The sequence below is a fragment of the Canis lupus genome, chromosome 13 (assembly GCF_011100685.1).
Source record: "Canis lupus familiaris isolate Mischka breed German Shepherd chromosome 13, alternate assembly UU_Cfam_GSD_1.0, whole genome shotgun sequence".
NCBI classification, from domain to species: domain Eukaryota; kingdom Metazoa; phylum Chordata; class Mammalia; order Carnivora; family Canidae; genus Canis; species Canis lupus.
Window position 1 is genome coordinate 45,195,616 of NC_049234.1, and position 21,472 is coordinate 45,217,087.

The following is a 21,472-nucleotide window of genomic DNA, read 5'->3' on the forward strand; positions in this document are numbered from 1 at the left end:
TTCAAGGGTCAACTGTATATGAATACTAAAATATGTAGTTGCTAGAAATTCATCACATTTCAACCAAAGAAAGAAACCAGATTGCAAGATATGTAATCTATGAGGGCAAATTCCTGCCCTTCTATTAAAATTATTCTGGGAATCTCATAAAGCCTCTTAAAATGATGCAAAAGACCAAAATGATTCAAATGTTCTGACAGCCTTTTAGAATAAGGATGTGATCGTTTTCAAATAAATTTAGAATAATCACAGTTCCTATTCACAGTAGCAAAATAATTATGGAAAATATAAAAATCTAGTAATTTTTTTAATTTGCCAAAAATTTTATAAAGTATGAAAAATCTATTCACATATATCAAGTGCAGGCAGCAAACAATTATTCAGATATCTTTTATTTCTGACTGGTAAAAATCATTAATATAAAAAACTTATAATCATCCCCTTAATTAACAAAGAAAACTGATGATTCACAAAATCTACAGCTTCCATCACAGTTCAATTTTTAGAAATTCACTTTTCCTCTTATTTTAGAAATGCTATCATTTTTACAATTTTTAAAGCGGGCTTGCATTTTACTCTCCTGTCATTTTTTTTAACCTTCTCCCAAATTTCAACTTTAAAGAGCACACAAACTTATTAAACAGACTATTATAATCACAGATTATGCTATATCACCTGCTAAAAAATGCTGTATAATGGCACTGAGCTAAAATAGGGCTTCAATGCAAAAAAAAAAAAAAAAAAATCTAAATTTCTTGCTGATAAAGCAACGTTCTCTGCAGGTAAATCTGTCAAAATTTTGTTGATTTTACATTTTTAGCCAGAATAGCAACTGTTATCATACTACTTGATCTAATGAAAACAACTGGCAAAATTTTCCATTCAAAAATTTAAGGGGAAGTTTTGTTACAAAGGTTTCATTCATTGAGTCAAACGAAAATAGTACCAGAGCACAACATTTTCTAAAATACCAATGAATGAATATGTATGGTTTAGAATAATTTTCCTATTACATTTCCATGTTGGCATAGGAAAAAAAAAAAAGTAACTCAATCACAAAATTATTGTACAACTGTTGTATCTACTCATCTAAATTTAAACACCAAGAGAAAATTTTTAAATAAATGTAGACGCGACCAGTGAGACATCAACCTCACTAAATCTGGAATGTATTCCAATCTCTAATTTCTACAAATCTATTACTGTACCCATGCCATACATAAATGTACAGAAATCATATACTCAACAAATACTGATTAAGCAGACCTACATGTCAGGAAAAGAGACAGAGAAGTGAATAAAACAGACAAAAATCCTGACCTCATGAGGCTTATCCTCTATTAGGAGGTTGAGTTTTTTGGAGTCATTCCTTTGAGAATCTGAAAACTGCTGAAGGCCTCTCCTTCCAAAATGCACATATATACCTAATTTTGCAATGTATGAACCTTTCTAATCCAATCATTAATCATGGGTTAAGAACTCCTGATGAAAATCCTCCTTGTGTTTATTTTCTATTTCTGCCATTTATAGTAGTTTCATAATTTTACTATTCATAGTAAAAAATAATATTTTTCTCCATTAAAATACTTATGGCCTTCAAATTTCAATATTTTTTTTTTATTTAATCCAACTGTACCTCTCACAGATTTCTAGGCTGTCAGATTACCTTTTATCAATATTGGTCTTTCTAGAAAATTCGATTTGGTAGCTTCACTGGGAAATTTTCTGATTTCATTAATTATTCTCTGGACCCCCTTAAGTTAAAATCTCCCTCCCCCTGCCCAAATTATCTGTTAGTCTTTGAAGCAAGGTTGCCTACAGAGTGTCTGATAGAAGATATGCTCAAGAGAAACCACACCAGATGAAACTAGAAGATATTATGCTAAGCGAAACAAGTCAATCAGAAAAAGACAATTATTGTATGATCTCACTCATATGTGGAATTTAAGGAACAAAACAGAGGATCATAGGGGAAGAGAGGAAAAACTAAAACAAAACAAAACCAGATAGGGAGACAAACCATAGAAGACTCTTAAAATCAAAAAAAGAAGACTCTTAATCATAGGAAACAAACTGAGGATCACTGGAGGGGAGGAGGGGGTTGGGGGTAACTGGGTGATGGACATTAAGGAGGGCACGTGATGCAATGAGCACTGGGTGTTCTATAAGAATCACTGACCTCTACCTCTGAAACCAATAATGTTATATGTTAATTAACTAAATTTAAACATAAATAAATAAATGGAAAAAAATAAAATTAAAACAAAAACACAGAAAACAGAGAAACCACAATTAAAATTTAATCCTTTAAGAGAAACTATCAACTAATTAACCAGAAATTTTTTTGCTTTGGCTTATCACAAAAAGAGTGACTTAGGAAAAAAAAGGGGAAAAACAAAGGGGGGGGGGATGTCCTTTTTACTTAAAAATGCAACATCTAAAACACTTTCTAGGGTCATTACAATCTCTAATCAATGTGCTATGCCTTTTACGTGTATAATTTTTAAAATTATACAATGGAATTTGCAACTAAGTATGACCCTGAGGTCCTATCGGGTAAAATATCAAAGATATTGGATGCAAATTTGATATGAATATTTTGTACATTTTCAAATTATTTTAGTTTTCAAATAAAAAGGTTGCTGAGCTAATCCAAGTTTTAAATTGTTCAGAAAAATGAAAAGTAAATGGCTGCAAAGTTATAAAAGTAAATGGTCACCATATAAACCCAGTCTGTCTCTCCTTTTTTTCTCTGTTTATGGTCACCAACAGACTTAAGAAGTCTGACTGTTACAAGAGCAACTATGAAAGTACAAATTCTCCTGATGTTTAGATGATCTATTTCTCCCAAATTTATAGCCCCAAAACAAGTTTAAGGAGTGATCATTTGTCATCTGCAATCTCACGATTTGTATCAAAAGCTTTTAAAATGTTTTATATTCTTTGATCCAAGAATTCTACTTCTAAGATAATCATAAGTATATATACAGATTTATTTGCAAAGATGTTCACTGTACCATTATTTCTATGAGCAGAATGCTGCAGAGGCGGCACAGAACAAACCCAAAGCACCAGCTGAAAACAACCACAGCATATTCATAAAATAAAGCATTATCCGTCGGTTAAAAATACTTTCTAATACTACGTCACAATAGTCACCATATATCTTAAAGTTAAAAGTAAAACAGAACAGTATTTATAGTATCTTTCCAACAGTTGGGAGTTAAAGTACATTTAGAAGCAAAGAATATGGTTGCCTGGCTTTCTCAGAGCAACGTGTGACTCTTGATCTCAGGGTCTTGAGTTCAAGCCCATGGCGGGTGTAGAGATTACCACAAAAAATAAATACTTAAAAAAAAAAAGGAAGCAAACAATAAACGTAGAAGGATAGAATCAAATTGTCAAGGGACTCAATCTCTCCGTGTCCCCATTGCCTTATCTACAAAATAAGGACAATAAAACCTCTTACACCTATTAAGAGAATTAAGTATAAAAGACAAAAAATGTTTAAATAGTGACTGACACATAGTAACTACTCAATAAATGTTTACTATTAACTTACATCACATATTCTGACCGATGTGTAACATTTTCAAAGAAAGTAATAAAGCAGTAAAAAATCAGTCATAATTCTAACACCTAGAGAGAGCTGCTACTAATTCATATTAATATCTGAGTTAATTTCTTTCAGGTCTCTCAATATGTACTAGATGTTTTATAAAATTGGTGTCACATTGAATCATTTCTAGCAACTACAAAATATATTTTATAAACGTGTACTTTTATCATTTCACTATTTATCATTTCACTATTAATATTGCACTAAATACCTTAATTGGCAGTCTTTATACACATCTTTTAAATTCCCCCAAGAAAAAAATCTAGAACAGAATCTCTATCTCAAATGGTCTGAAATACACTTGGCTTCATTTTTCTACCGACCTGTATGTAAAAATGCTGATTTCTCCTTTTTCTCCAGGGGGCACTTAAAAGATATTAATTTGCTTTTTCACTATAACTTCTGTATTGTTTTTTGGTACAACTGCTTATCAGGTATTTCACTTTTTTTCATTTAGTCCATGTAAAGGACCTTACAACAACCCCCCCTTTTTTTTAAGATTTCATTTATTTATTTGCAAGTGAGAGAGAGTGGGCACAGAGGGAGAGAGAGAACAAAGGGGAGAAGCAGACTCCCCGCTGAGCAGGGAGCCTAATGCAGACTCAACCCCAGGACCCTAGGATCACCATCTGAGCCAAAGGCAAAATGCTTAACCTACTGAACCATCCAGGTGCTCTCACTTTCCTTTTATTTCACTCTAACATTCCAAACACAATTTGAATATTCAGAACTTCAGTAAATTCCCCAAAAGCTGCAAATTCTATCCTATAGGTCTAGAAATGAAGTCCTAGTCTTTCAGAAACACATCCTGAAATATTTACGGATGCTGTTTCAAGACCAACGGATTCCCTCAAACTACCTGGGAACTGGAGAAAGGAAGTGGGTAGAAGTAACAAAGAGTTGATAAATGTTGAAGCTGAGGATGGGTACATGAATATTCATTCCACTATATCCCGTTTAATTATTTTTTTTAATTATCTTTGGTGGGAGAAATTGTTTTTATATCTTTAAAAGATATAATTATTAAAATCTATAAAACAATTATAGGTTTAGCTTACACTATAGATCCAGAATGATTATAAAAACAGAAAAAAAAAAGACCAAACAAATTTAAGCCAAATTCGAAAGTGAAGTAAACAACTACAGTATTTAGAATCTCTCAATTATACTTGCCAGTAATTCCCACAGATAAAAACATACTACAATGCCTTTTTCCAAACCATGGCTTCAGCATACCATGCTGATTCTCCAAAACAATATTAGTATTTATATTGTGCATTACAAGAATACAATTATGCCTCTGTATGTGCCCACATGAATATTTGATAAGTAGTTTTATTATGTACTAGTATTAAATAATCCAAATTCTCTTGGTGCTTAAATCACATCCTGGTACCATGTTAGGCACGTCGTAAACAACACTTACAGATTAACAGATCCACCAAAATGTGTTTTATACCCAGAAGCAGGGTAATTAAAAAAAAAACTACCTTACCATATGTCTTTTATTCAGATTAACTGTGGTAAAATATCACCTGTGTATGTTTCTACCTGTATAGAAAACAGTTTATCTTGACGTCAGGTCATGATAACAAGAGAGCACTGCAAAAAGAGTAAGTCACATATCGAGGGATAAGAGTATCAGTGGTTGCTCCCCAGGTATAAAACAAGGGTGAAATGGACAGGTTAGAAAGATGTTTCCCAACTCTTCACTGTAGTAAAAAAAAAAAAAACAAAAAAACAAACACCATTGTATATAAATGTACTTATAATACATTTTATATAACAACTCAGTATATATGTGTGTGAATGTATATATATACACACCCACATGATACTCCTGAAATAATAATCTGCAATACACTTTGATATGTCTCCAAACTATTTTTAAAAAGTGTTATATTCTAGTCACTACCCACTAAAACAATTTCTTGAGTTCCTAGTTTTATATCCCTGGACTTAAAAGAAGGCCTGCATCTCCTCCTGCTTACTAACAAAGAAGAATGAAGAAAGTACTTGACCAGTCATCTGATTAAGTGATTGTCACCCAATCATCTGCTTGTTTGAACTCTTCTCTCCCCTGCACAGAAAATGACACTATTACATGTCTGGAAGGATGAGGAAGTGGGGAACAGAAGATACTAAAGTGGGTTGGAATCAGAAGACTGCTGCTTGCACACATGCATGCATACATACATATATCCAAGAGAAAATAATCTCTTAAATTTCTCCCTGTTCTAAAGTTTTGTGGTTCTAAGAACTGGCTCTGAGAGTATGAGTCCCTAAAGGGTAACAAATTCATCTTACATCTTACAAAGGGTAAGAATACATCATTACATCTCCCACAGTGCCTAGCAAATGGACTTTCATAAAAATAATAAAGCACTAAATAAAAATTAAATTCTACTAATATGCAAACTAGCATATTTCTGTCATTAAATGTATGTTGTTGACACACTATTAAGTATAAAAATCAATGCTACTGTATATATTATTTGGAAGCTCATAAGCATAAAAATATTAAAATATATATTGTATATATATGAATGTATGTGTCTGTATATATATATATCTATGTCACCAAGCAAATACTATTGTTACATTGTCCAAAATGGTATAAAACACTGTAAAATTATCCTAAAACTCACAATCAACTTAAACACTTTTAGTTTTAATCATACCTTTTTCTCTCCCTGCTTAATGATATTATTAATTAATTAGCAAAATATAGGCCCTGTACAAACAACAAATAACAGCAGACAACTGGTCAATATAAAACTTTCATAATTCAACCATGATTTATAGTATTCCAAAGTTCACGAGTTCTTGGTTCAAATGGTCTCCTCTGCTTTTGTCTTAGAAGTTTTCTCCAAAAAAAATTGCAATGACATCAAAGTTTTTGCCTATATACATTAACTTTCAATAAATTATTATAGTTTAACTGAAGGGGGAGAGGTTTAAAAGGAGCCTACCTAAAGAATTTCCAATTTTAAATCCCAATAAAGCCTTTTATAGGGGCACCTAGGTGGCTCAGTCGGGTAAGTGGCCAACTCCTGATTTCAGTTCAGATCATGATCTCGGGGTCCTGGGATCAAGCACGGCATGGCTCCGTGTTCAATGGGGACTTGTGGTTCTCTCTCCCCCTCTCCCTCTACCCTTCGTTCCACTCATTTGAGGACTCTTTGTAAAAAATCTTAAAAAAAAAAAAAAACTTTTATAAATAAGGACAATAAAGCCAATACTTATACTTTTTTATAGGATATTATAAAATGCCATGAGATGCAATAAAAGACCTCTTTCTTATGACAACCTGAATATTATAACTTTTGTTTTCTTTCCATAAGATTCACCTAAAAATTCCTATTACTTTGAGATTCTGAATTATTTGGGAAAAAAAAAAAAAAGAAGCTTGCCAACATAATTTCTGATTTTCAAATGAGGAAAAGGTTTACAAATATGTTTTCATTACTAAAATAATCAAGTATTTTTTAAAAAGAGGTATTTATTTGAGACAGAGAGAGAGAGAGAGTGCACAAGCAGGAGGGGCAGAGGGAGACAGAATCTCAAGCAGACTCTGTGCTAAGCACAGACGCAGACCTCACAACCCTGAGATCACAACCTGAGCTGAAACCAAGAGTTGGACACTTAACTGACTGAGGCACCCAGTTGCCCCTAAAAGAATAATACATGTTAATGAGCAAATCCACATTTCCAGTTCTGGTTGACATTTCTCACCTTTTCCCAGATTTCTAAATTTTAATTACCACTAATTAAAATTAAACATACCTTGAAAAAGCTTCATGGAGAAGGATTTGAAATGTCCCTTGAAAGAAATAAAGAAAATAGAGAATTTGCACTGGCAGACAAGAAGGAAATAAAAATGTGAACGATGGGAGTCATACAGGATACAGGAGGGGATTAGCTTCTCTAGAAGATTTTCATTAAAGAAATGTTAGAGATGGGGCACGTGGGTGGCTCCGTCAGTTAAACGTATGCCTTCTGCTCAGGTCATGATCCTGGGTCCTGGGATTGAACCCTGCATCAGGCTTCCTGCTCAGTAGAGTCTTTTCTTTTCTTTTTTCTTTTCTTTTCTTTTCTTTCTTTTTCTCTCTCTTTCTCTCTTTCTCTCTCTTCCTTTCTTTCTTTCTCTTTCTTTCTCTTTCCCTCTCCTCTCCCTCCCACCCCTTCCTCACTGGCTCTCTCAAATAAATACAATCTTAAAAAAAAAAAAAAGAATTGTTAGAGATAACATCCAACAATATTAATGGACCAGTTAAAAAAGAGTCTCCACAAGCCATGGGGAGACATGCACTTAGCAGTGTCTAATGGTCAACCCCAAGCTCCCAGAATCTGCACTAAGTTCTACCTACACAGACACAACCACCGCCAGCCAGGAGCTTACAGACCGGCCAAAAGAGAGACATGTGTGATGAAAAGTTTCAGGTGCTTTGAGAAAAGTTGCCTAACTATGTTCAAGCTACCATCAGGTACAAACAAGGGAGACAATCATCAATTTACAAAGAAGAACAGGAAAGACCTCGCCAAGAAAGTGGGGCTCACTGCCTCTCTTGCCAGAAGACTCACCAAATCGACAATGTACAACTAGATACACAGCTTTTTTACACTCTCTTTGAGGAACTGGCTAGCTGTTGATAAAAACAAAAACCCAACCATTTAAGTAATATATGAAGGCTCAAAAAAACATATCTATTTCACTGTAGGCCTGTGAGCCATAATGTCCCAGTGTGACAGGCTCCAATGCCGGGTGCTACCCCACACTATCCTAGTTACACAACGGGGCCTGGCTTTATCCCAGAAATGGTTATCTTGAGGACGCCTCCTCCCCATGTTTATGAAAGGAAGTATTGTGTAGGGTAAGGTCTACACCAATTGACAGCTCCTCTCGCTCTAGAAATTTATAAAAGATAATAAGCAATGTATTCAAATCAAAATCCTCTGTATGGAAAATAACACATTTCAAAGTTAGTATCAAAACAACATTCCAAATGAGTTTGGTCACTATGGATGACCATATAGAACATGCCACAAAGCTTAATCCTTCACATTCCAGTACACCCAGTAACTCTAAAAGGACTTTGCACAATAAAGTCCAAAACCCCACCCTACTCACCAATAGGCTTTATTCTTCACAGCAGTTAAGTCAGTCTAAACAAATTACAAATATAGGAGGGTAGAATTCAGAATTGGTTCACTGTACCCAAAGAAATGGTGCCCTAGAAATCCAAATTAAGTAGCCAATAATAATAACAACCACCACCACTAATTACTGAGGGCCTACCACTCATAAGGAACTAGGTTAGGTGCTTAACACACATTACTTCATTTTAACCCAAACAAAACCATGATTTCTATAAATGTTCAGGTTGGCAGCTATGGAAACTGACAAAGCTACTAAATGAACTAAGAATACTGCTCTTCTGGACTCTTATATTTTTAAAGAATAAGCTGTTATATAGAGTTCCATGCAACAAAATTCTCAAATTAAAATATAATTATGATTTCAATATTTTTATACTGATTCTGAACCTCAGAACAAAAGTGAGAGACCTCTCAAAAAAGAGTTAAGCATAGTTAGGTAAATTGTGTGTGAATTATTTCATAAAGAATAAATCTGCCTTATCAAAAGTAAAAAAGAAAAAATGGAGGGAGGACTGTAGTGGTAGGAAGGGTCATTAGGAAGAGAAATCAGGTGTTCCCTAAGATAGCCTGATATAAAGGACTCATCCTTCTAGCCTCCCTGTGCCCCCAGAGATGCCCTGTGGGTGCCTTGTCCTTCAAATTCAGGGTCTTTTTGAAGTATCAGGAATAAGAAGCAATGTGACCATCCCAATCTGGTAAAACAAGCCACAGTGGGTTGCTCACAGGTTAGTGAGAAGCACTGGGACCAAACTGTTCCTGAAGCCATGTCTCTGGGCCTCCTTGGTGCCCCTGCCTAACATCTCTGACCTATGTCCCTATTCTGGCTGATATCGCCTGGACTGCTGCAGATGAAGAGGAGACATATGCCCTGGTCAGGAGTGACATATGATCCCTGAGGCATACCTGGAAGTCTAGATTGTCATGAACTACACTGCCTCCATGCCCAACCTGCATGGGTCCAAAGAGAGGCTTTTGACCTTAATAAAGCCAGCTGTGTCAGTGTCCTAAGCAACACCACAGAGCTGCAAGATGAGCTGAGCCACTTGCACAGCCCAAAATGCTGAGATAGTGGCAGTTTGTAGAGCTGTGGGTTCATTAACAACAGATTTCTTATCTCCAGGAAGTTTAAATGCCTCTTCTCCCTTTCCTTGTTTTAGGATCCTCAACCCACTGTACAACTTCCCTTGTCATTAGTGACATCACCAAGGAGACCAAGATAGAGGTCCCTGAACTTCCATCAGTCCCCTTGCTTTGTTCTGCTAGCCCTGAATGATGCAAACTAGAACACAAGGCTCCCTGCAGCTCATGTGAAGTCATCTGTGTCTCTTTGTCCAAGGCCAGCAGCTTTACAGATATGATGAGGATCCTGAAGGACTTTCACCAGATGGAACAGAGCCCAGATCTAGGTCTTATAAAAACCTTGGAAGAAAAAAAAACCCATAATGATAACAGAGACAAGTAATTTACCTGATAAAGAGTTCAAAGTAATGGTCATAAAGATCCTTACCAAACGGAGAAAACAGAGAAAAGAACAGATGAACACAGCAGAACTCCAACAAAGAGATGGAAAACATATGGACACACTAAACAGAAGTCACAGAGCTGATGAACACTATAAGTGAACTGAAAAATACACTAGAGGGGTTCACCAACAGACTAGATAACACAGAAGAAAGGATAAGTGAACTCAAAGACAAAGCAGTAGAACTCCCCCAATCAGAGTGCAAGTAGACAAAAAAAATAAAAAGGAGGGGGGGGAGAGATAGTTTAAGGGACTTATGGGACAACATCAAATTGACTAACGTTCTCATTATAGGGCTCCCAGAAGAAAAGAGGGTCAGGAATCTCATTTGAAAAAAGAATGGATGAAAACTTCCCTAACCTGGGGAAGGAAACAGACATCCAGATCCAGGAAGCCCAGAGAGTTCCAAACAAGATGACCCCAAGGAGACCCTAAAAGCAGCAAGAGAAAAATAACTTGTTTTGTAAAAGGGAACCTCTATGAGGCTATCAATACTTCTTTCGGCAGACAGTTTGCGGGCCAGAAGGGAGTGACACAATATAGTCAAAATGTTGAAAAGAAGAAAATTTTCAACCAAGCAAAGTTATTATTCAGAATTAAAGAGACCATTTTCCAGATAAGCACAGGCCAAAGGAGTTTATCACCACTAAATCAGCTTTACTAGAAACATTCAAATGACCCCTTTAAGCTGAAAAGAAAGAGGGCTAATTCAGTAATAGGAACACATATCAAAGAGTAAATCTCACTGGAAAGATAAGTACAATAATAAAAATAATGGATTCATCACCTATTATTAAGATTAAAAAGACAAAAGTAGTAAAATAACTATGATTATAATAATTAGTTAAGGGATACACAAGATAAAAAGATGCAGGTTCTTCTGGTGCATGACCACCCACTGCCATGGGCTGCTTTCCACTGCCTGAGTTGAGTGCCTTGTCCAGAGTCAGGGTCTTAGGTCCAGCCTCCTATGGGGTGCACAGCACATGGTTTCCAGATGCCTACAGGAAGGAGCTCTTTGACAAGGCCAACAAGCCACACTTCTTACACAGCCTGACCCTGTTGGGGGTGTCCCATTTACTGCTAGCCTCTGGAACCACCTTATTCTGTACCAGCTTTTAATACCAGGCTCTGACTGGAGACCTCCGTGCCCAGACTTTGGCCCCTGTGGGAGGGAGCCTGCTAATCTTGGGCTGGCTTAACTTGGCTCTTTGAGCTTCCTTGCATTTAATCTCTGGGCACTTTTTTGAGTGTTAGAGCAGGGAGAGGATTAAAAGAGAAAGAAAAAAAAAAAAAAGATGTAAAATGTGACATCAAAAACATGCGGGGGAGGAGTAAAAATGTTGAGCAAATGTGATCAAACTTAAGTTGGCAACTATTTTATCAACCTAAAATAGACTGTTACAGATATAAGTAGATATAAGTTGTTACAGTTAAAGCTAACCTTAACTACAAAACAAAACCTATAGTAAATACACAAAAGGTAAAGAAAAGGAATATAAGCATACCACTAAAGAATGTCATCAAACCACAAAGGATGAGAGCAAGAGAAGAAAGGAACAGAGATGAAACTACAAAAACATCCAGCAAACGATTAACAAATTGGCAATAAGTACCTACGTATCAATAATTATACTTTAAATATAAATGGACAAAATACTACAACCAAAAGGCAGAGAGTGACTAAATGGACTAAAAAACAAAAACTACATGCTGCCCACTACAGACTCCCTTATATTTATAATTTATTATTTATATTTCGGCAGTTTTTTTATTATAGACAGTAAATTTATTATTTATATTTATATTTATATTTATATTTATATCCCTTTTCAGTGAAGGGAAGTCCCTTCACTTTCAGAAAGTGAAAGTGAAGGGATAGAAAAAGATATTCCAGGGGCACCTGGGTGGCGTAGTTGGTTAAGCATCCAACCCTTGATTTCAGTTTAGGTCAGGATATCAGGCTCGTGGAATCGAGCCGCACATCGGGCTCTGAGCTGGGCATGGAGCCTACTTAAGAGTCTCTCTTTCCCTCTCCCTCTGTTCCCCCCACTGCCCCAAGCACACATTCTCTAAATAAAAAAAAAATTTTTTTAAGATATCCATATAAATGGAAGCCAAAAGAAAGCTGGGGTAGCTCTACTTATATCAGAAAAAAATAGACTTCAAAACAGAAATTTTAAGAAGAGACAAAGGGCATTTTAGAATGATAAAGGGGTCAATCCAACAAGATGATATATAACATTTGTGAATAGTTATGAACCCAACATAGGAGCACCTGAATATATGAAGCAAACATTAACAGATAGGACTGGAGAAACAGCCATACAATAATAGCAGGGGTCTGAATACCCACTTGCATCAATGGGTAGACCATCCAGAAAAATCAATAAGGAATCGTCAGTCATAAATGACACATTAGGCCAGATGGACTTAATGGATATTTACAGTACAATTCATCCAAAATCAACAGAATACACTTTCTTCTCAAGTGCATATGGAACATCCTCCAGGATAGATCACATGGCAGGCCACAAAACAAGTCTGAATGAATTTAAGGGATTTAAAAACATCTTTTCTAACCTCAGTGATATGAAACTAGAAATCAAGTTTTTAAAAAAAAAGTTTAAAGAGAAAAAGGAGAACTCATTGATGCCAACGAATCACAGAGACACTTTAAGACTAAATTCAATCTTCTGTTAAAGTCTTACTATTAATTTAAAAGTCCTAGAGCAGCTTTATAAAGGAAAGTGACATTCCTCTGTTTTAGTCAGAGTTCTTAAAATAATCTTTAACCTCAAATGGTTCCCAAAAAATGGATGCTCACAGTTTAAACACCAGTGATAGTTCAATCAGGTGCAAAATTCAGTTAGCGGTCTCTACATTTATAGGGAAAATCTGACAAAGTATATAAGTATCACCTGCCATATCTGTGGTTTAAAATGAAACTTCCCCCACTCCACTTAAATCCTCCTTTTTCTCCGAGGTCCCTGGTATGCCTCTTTTCCTTTATTCCTGCTTTCTGTTAAGACAATATATTTGGTCCCTGGCTCAGTTGAGTGGAGAGTTCAGGGTCATCAGAATAATACCCTTGGAATGCTGTCTCTGAACCAGCTTCCCAATTTAGGTTATGCTCCTCTTCTTAAGAATTTTGATATACATCCAAGTCATTATAAGGCTAGATGTAAATACCAACTGAAGATTTGCTGAGCCCAACGGTTTATCAAGCTAAGGTAGTGAAGGGCACAAACAGTGAATAAGATAGATCCATGATCTTATGGAATCTGAGACTCGCCCAGTCCTGAGACCATCCCTCCTCAACTGTCCTGGAAAGAGAGTGGTGTAGAAAGTTCCAATATGGTACAAATGGGACTTATTACAACATAACAAATGCTTATATTTTAATAGATCGGGCTTCTGGATTAAGATTGCAATTGTATTTGAAGGTGGAATACTGATGTAGGATTAGAAAGGAGAGAGGGAACAGAGTGGAGAGTGCAAATCAAGGAACTGAATCACCTCTCCCATCTCACCAAGTTTTTCACCCTCGCTACTCGTTACATAAATCCTATGTGGAATGCAATATTTCACTTATGACAACTTTATCGCTTAAGCTTTTCAATAAACCTCTCAAAGCATGAGCCACATGAAACATTTTTTTGTTTTATAGGTTCTTGGTTTTAAAAATAAAAACTTTCATCACTCCAAACTAAATGCAATATGATTGAAGATCACACTACCAAATGATAACTTGATTCTTACCTACAAGCACCTGTCCCAGTTAAGGTTTCGAATTTAAAAAAAAAAAAAATCCTATTGCAGAAACTAAGACTTAATGTCCTAATTTCATCTTAAGCAAGCTCACTAAGAATTTCCGTGAAGATATTTTTACCCTAAAATAACCAAAACGCTTCTCACTAGTTAATATTGCTGAAACACCAAAAACTTGAAACGTGACTTTAGGAAATTTAATTTTGGGGATCCCTGGGTGGCGCAGCGGTTTGGCGCCTGCCTTTGGCCCAGGGCGCGATCCTGGAGACCCGGGATCGAATCCCACATCGGGCTCCCGGTGCATGGAGCCTGCTTCTCCCTCTGCCTGTGTCTCTGCCTCTCTCCCTCTCTCTTGGTGACTATCATAAATAAATAAAAATTTAAAAAAAAAAAAAAAAAAAAAAAAAAAAAGGAAATTTAATTTTAAAATAGATTTAAAAGGTTTAGTCTCTACTGTATTTCCAATGACAAAAAGAAAGCCGATTTGGGATTGTTAAAATTATTATAATCTTTCAACCGTTTTTATTGCATAAATATGTATAAGAAGACAAAAAAGAGTCACTTATTTCAAGAGGTGATCAAAAGAAACTAAAAGTTGCATTAATATCTGAAAAGTCACATGTAAACCAATCTATATAAACCCCATTTCCATTATAATTTCAGAGAAATGACCTCATATGAGAGGGCAGCACAATCTATGTTACACAATACTAAGTTATATTAACAGACAAGATTAACAGACAAGGTGACTTAACCTCATTTATAAGAGGAAAGGGAGAGAGGCAGGGGAAAGGAGAAAGAAATGAGAAAAAGAGGAAAATCTGTAAGAATTAAAAAAAAAAAGATGGAGCACTTTTATATCATTTTTGCAAGTCTGCAGGCAGTAAATGATAGTTCTCTTCCCTTCACAAAAGAAAGATGCTGGCTGGCCCTGATATACAAGAGAAATCACATATGAGGATCAAGTATACTAATATTTGTCAACATGCAGACTAGTACATGCAACCTAGCAAGATACTGGATTAAAAAAAAATTAGCCAAGTATAAGATTAGTCCACAAGAAACCACAGGTAAGAGAAGAGGTAATATGCTACATAGTCATGATTTTATTGGCCATTCTCCATCACCATGGAAATCAAATATTGAATGCTCTAAATATGCCACACACACACCCACAAGTCATAAGAGCTCCCTGATATTGCCATATTAACATATTTTTGTCCAACTAGTGCAGAGAGTATGACTTGATGTTCACTGAATTGTAAAGACCATTTCAAAAGGGAAGATGTCCTATCCCTGAAGGTTCAATACAAGGTATTTTTTAAATTGTACTTGAGACTTGTCTCTTTTACAAGAGATTTTGATAAGTGATCTACCTCACTGAATGTTCCCTAATTTCATGCAATTCAACAAATATCTATTGAGTAGTTACAAAAATGAAAAATATTTCTTTGCACTCCAAATAAATATGTGAACGTTTCTAATACAACACACACTGTGACACATCTTAGAATTGACATATCAAAAAACAAAATAGGGTATGTGGGTTAAAAGTCAACCTGACTGAGGATTTTTAAGGAGGACTGGGGAACAGTTAGGATTTGAGGAGAGCCTTCAGGGAAAAAAGAGAGAGAGAATATAGGATTCCAGAAGCAGAAATGTCATGACAGAAGATGAACATGAGCTAAAGAAAAGATGTAGAAACACATCAGTCTGGTTGCCTAAAGGAAAGCTGTCTCAGAGGACCATACTTGGAAGCTTAAAAAAAAAAAAAAAAAAAAAAAAAAGGATAAAGCCTTCAAATTTCAGGTGGGCTTTCATTTTTCCACAACGAGGGAGTATATTACCCAGGGTTCAGAGACTACACAGAAACAGAACCGAGCAGATACATTCATATATAGATATGTATGTAAGAGATTTATTGTGGGAATTAGCTCACATGATTATGGAGAAGTCCCATGATATGCCATCTGCAAACTAGAGACCATGAAATCCCATGGTACAATTCAGTAGGAGTCCCATGGGGGATGGAGACCCAGAGGAGCAAATGGCGTAACTCTTGTCTGAGGCCAAAGATCAGGGCGGGGAGAGGGGGGCTGCTGTATGTTTAAGTCCTGGACTCCAAAGGCCCAAGAACCTGAAGCTCAAATGTCTGAGGATAGCAAAAGATGGAAGCCCCAGCACAAGGAGCATGAGCAAATTCGCCCTTTCTCTGCCTTTTTGTTCTATTTGGATCCTGGGAGGATTGGTGATGCCCACCCACGGTGGTGAGGGTGGATCTTCTTTACTTAGTCTACTGATTTAGATGCTAATCTCTTCTGGAAACACCCTCACAGACATACCCAGAAATAATGCTTTCCTGACTCTCTGGGCATCCTTTAGCCCAGTCAAGTTGACACACAAAATTAACCAACACAGGAAGCCCTCCATGACTTTCCGAGAAAGGAGGTGATGTGAATAGACCTGTGATTTCTAAAAGTTACCTTTTGAAACAGATAGGAAGAAAGACTGAAAGAGCAGGACCAGTTTGTAAAAAACCTTTGGAGTAGTCAAGAGATAACTTCCTGAACTAAGGCTGTGGGAGGCAGGAACAACGCACCAAAGTAGAGCTGAAAGGATTTCACAACTGAGCAAACAGGGGACCAACACTTTTCACAAATACTACCACAGCTTCCTAACCAACTTCTGCATGTTCCCCCTCCCGTGCATTCCCCCCATCACAGCCAGAGTGATTTACAAAGTAGATCAGATTGCATCTCAAGGCTCTCCACCCTCTTGCCCCCACCACGTGCCAGTCAAACTGGACTTTTCATTCCCTAGAAGTTCCACGTGAGTTTGTGTATATATTGGATCAATACCTATTCCCCATTAGACTATTCCCTGAGAGGTAGGATTATGACTATTTGTTCCCCAGTGCCTTGCCCAGTAGCTGGCACCTGGCAGGTGCTTCACAAACACTTGCTGAATAATAAATAAACCACAAAAGAGCACTTGAAGTGCTGGACTGGGCAAATGATAATGCTATTACCTAATAAAGGGAACAGAAGAACATCAAGTCTGTGGATAACATGGAATTCCATCTGGGGAATGTTGAATTGCAGAAATCGTAGATTCGGTCAGTCTGAGCTGGAGATGTGGAATCACCAAACAGTGAATGATCACTTAGCCAGAAGAAGAAACGTAACATTATTGGAAAAGGAGAAGCAAAATAAAGTAAGCTAAAAGCAGGTCAGAAGAACTTGTATTTAACTGGCAGGAAGAAGAAAACAGGCAAAAAAAAAAAAAAAACCGCTGGTATTCCTAATGTGTGAAGGGCTTAGAAAATAGAAACTATCAACAAACCTAAAGAAAATAGGGCTAGAAAAATAGTTAACTGAGAAAGAAACACACGTGCCTCTTAACCATATAAAAATATATTCAGTCCAACGCGTACCTCAAGGTGAACTCGTTATGATATTATCTTTAAAAATTCATTGTTAAAAAATAAATAAATAAATAAAAATTCATTGTTAAGGGATTCTAAAATGTCAACAGATAAATTTTAAAAATTAAAAACAGATATTCAATTTCACTCATAACAAGATAGAAATTAACATGACAAGGATATTCCATTCAGCAAGGAAAACCCACAAATTTGACAACATATTCTGTTGCCGAGATTATGTACAGCCACGTAGGCACTCTCACACATTACTGATGGGAACATAGAGAGATGCGAGGAGAAATCTGGCAATGTCTAATAAGACTGCATACTCATTTATCCCTTGACCCTGCAATTCCACATCTAGGAATCTGCCCCAAATATACAATGGCGAATATCTAAAAAGCATATATATGCACAAGGCTATTCATAGCAGTACTATGAACAAAAAATTAGAAACAATTCAAATGCCCACCAATTAGGAACTGGTTAAATGAACTACAGTTTATTCACTCAATGTAGCTATAAAAAGGAATGAGTAACTTACTGCTAAGAAGGGATCACCAGGATATATTAAGTGAAAAGAGCAAGGCACACAGTATTCTATATGAGAAAGGCAGAATATGAATATATATTTTGCTTATATTAAAAAAAAGTGTAATAATAAACAAGTTTTTAGAATGCAATTACTTAGAAGGGAAAGCAAAGAGATTAGACTCCCTTGAATAAATCTTGTTTTGCAGGTTTGGCTTTGGAATTTCCACATGAAGCTGTTATACAGTTATAAAACAAAATTACATTTCAGTATTATCAAGTATCAAAAATCATATATAAAAACTTAGATGTATAACCAGTTGGTGGTGTAACTGTACAGAGAACAATTATGAAGAATGACTTAAACAGTATGGTAGGCAAGCTCTGAGAGGGACCTCATGACCCCCACACTTCCTGGTATTCACACCCATAGGTAATTACCTCCTCTTTATTAAGGACTGTATTTAGAGACTTGCTTCTAAGAATAGAAATCAGCAGAACACCCATATCCACAGCAGTTATTCAGTGGCCAAAAGGAGGAAACAAATGTCCATCAATAAATGAATGGGTAAATAAAACGCGGTATATACATACAATGGAATGTTATTCAGCCTAAAAGGTGGAATGAAATTCTGATGCATGCTGTAACACGGATGAATCCTGAAGACATTCTGCTAAGTGAAATAAGTCACGAAAGGACAAATACCATATGATTCCACTTATGAAGGACCCAGAAGAGGCAAATTCAGAGACAAAAAGTACAATAGTGGTTGCCAGAGACTGGGGGAAGCGGGGAATGGGGAGTCAGCAATGTTTAATGGGTACAGAGTTTTGATTTGGAAAGACAGAGAGTTCTTGAGGTGAGTGGTGGTGGTGATTATACAAAAATGTGCAAGTACTTAATGCAAATGAACTTATACTCAAAAATGGTTAACTTGGCATATTTCATGTTATATATTTTATATATATTTTTGTTTTGTTTTGTTTTTACACCACAATAATTGTTTTTAAAATAATGCAATGGAAAAAAAAAAAAAAAGAATGCAATGGGGATGCCTGGGTGGCTCAGTGGTTGGGCATCTCCCTTTGGCTCAGGGCAGGATCCTAGGATCTCAGATTGAGTCCCACATCAGGCTCCTTGCAGGGAGCCTGCTTCTCCCTCTGCCTGTGTCTCTGCCTCTCTCTGTGTGTCTCTCATGAATCAAGAAGGAAAGAAAAAGGAAAGAAGAAGGAAAGGAAAAGGAAAAGGAAAAGGAAAAGGAAAGAAAAAAGAAAGAGCAGTGCATGCGACAGGTTGTCACTCTAAGAAGAGGTTATGAAAAGGCCATGGCTCCCGTTTTGGTTACCCTTTCTCCCTTGCTCCAAGCTAACAACCAGCTGCCATGTTGTTAAGTGCCCTGTGGAGAAGCCCAAGGAACTGGTTTCTGGCCAACAGCTAGAAAGGATTTGAGACCTACCAATAATCACCTAAGTGGGCATGAAAGCACCCCCAGGCTTCTTTGTGCCCCCTCCGAGTGTTGGCATGAATACAGCCCCAGCTGACACTGAGATTGCAGTTTTATGAGCTAGAGGCATCCAGTTAGGTAGGTTGCATCCTAAGAAAAATGACCCATAGCAAATATGAGATAAGGATTGCTATGTTAAGCCACTAAGTTTTGGGGTGATTTGTTACATAGCAATAGATAACTAGCACACACAGTATTTTGACTATACATTTCTAAGGGAATGTGTCCTATATCAAAAAAGAATTGCAAACTCTATCGCTGGATACATATCCAGGAAAAAAATATACTTATGCCCACCAAAAGACATGCACAAGAATGTTCACAGCAACTTTATTCATAATTATTCCAAACTGGAAGCAACTCAAACATCCATCAACTGGAGAATAAACTGGGGCATTTCATACAATGGAATACTACACAGCTATGAAAAAACCAAACTACTGTTTCATACAACATGGGTAAATCTCACAGACATAACGTTAGCAAAAGAAGGCAGAGACAAACCTTTAACACTGGTATTGCTATTCTAAGACTGCTATGTGTAGAACACACAGAGGTACTCAAAATGAGTAATTATGAAACATTCTAATTATATTACTGGTGTCTAAGAACCAGGATTCTTAGCTGAGAAAAAGATAGATGTAAAATAAAAAACACTGAGAAAAATCTTAGATAGCTGAAACAGAATTTGAAGTATCAGTATGAACTCATGAGGTTCTCTATCTTAAAAAGTTTCCCCTAATTCTGACTACTGAAAAGACTTAGAAACAATGATCAATTCATCAGAAATGAGAACCCTCAGAGCCCAGACTATAGTCTTGTAATCCTATTCCCCAGTAAAGGAATCAGGGTCCCTTGGGTCCAGGTGTACCAGGTGTAGGGAGGCAATGTACATGATGTGTCTGGAACTCCTTGTCATACCAGATAATCAAGATCACTACCAAAAACTACTAGAGTCATGTCAAAATAACGCAGTAAGCAACTTTAAAAGGCTTCCACTGGCCAAAGATTAAATAATTTGAGCATCGATAAAAATAGTGACAATGAATTTTTTTAAATCCATTATATTTAAATCTAAGAGTATCTAATGAGTCTAGAGGAGAAGGGGCAATCCTGAGAGAAGAGGGCTAATATAACCAACTCATTGTTTTGAAATTGGTAAGCCAGGGGAAACTATCAAGCTTTTTCTGATCTTTCTTAATCAAACTGTACTAGTAGGTAAGAAATAGTACATGAGGAACAGTTTCTCTTTATAGATTTCACATGATAAATGAACAATAAGGTTATAGTATTAACACATCAGTATCTTGCAACCTCTAATTATTTAATAGGTCTCCAGCAGGGAGTCCATCACCTGTTTTTGTAAATAAAGTTTTATTAGAACACAGCTATGCCCATTCATTTACATTTTGTCTATGGCTGCTTTCCCATTACAAGGGCAGAGTTTAGTAGCTGCATCAGAGGAGACCAGATGGCCCACAGCCATCTAAATTATGCACTCTCAGTCCCCTTATAGAGAAAGTGTGCCATCCCCTGATCTAAAACACTGAGCACAAATGGCAACTAATCAACATTAGAGGGAAAACTAAAAACTGTGTGCACCAGACAGACACTTGTCAAAACACACAGACTTGCCAAAAGAAATTGAACCTGAATCTGAGCAAGTTTCTAGATCCAACTACCAATTAACAAGAAATACAAAGGACAGAGGAGTAGGTTTAATCACTTCACAGGAATGTAATCAGGATTGTCCACATCTACATCCCAATGTGCTCAATAAATAAATTTTTTTTTTTAGCTCAATAAATAAATTTTAAGGACCAAGTGGGCAGGGGATGACAACACACCACACAACTTAGGAGAAAAATTATCTAATTGCAACGGAAGGGAGGGCTTATCTAGATGCTGATTCAATCAAGTCAACTGCTTTGAAAATACAC

General features: G+C 36.4%; 1 protein-coding gene and 1 pseudogene across 3 annotated transcripts in view; one reads left to right on the forward strand and one right to left on the reverse strand.

Moving 5' to 3' along the window:
• FRYL (FRY like transcription coactivator) overlaps positions 1–21,472 on the reverse strand; it is a 256,547-nt gene that overhangs the window by 194,330 nt on the left and 40,745 nt on the right. The gene's annotated exons all lie outside the window — the stretch shown is intronic.
• LOC100688353 lies at positions 9,392–10,241 on the forward strand (annotated as a pseudogene).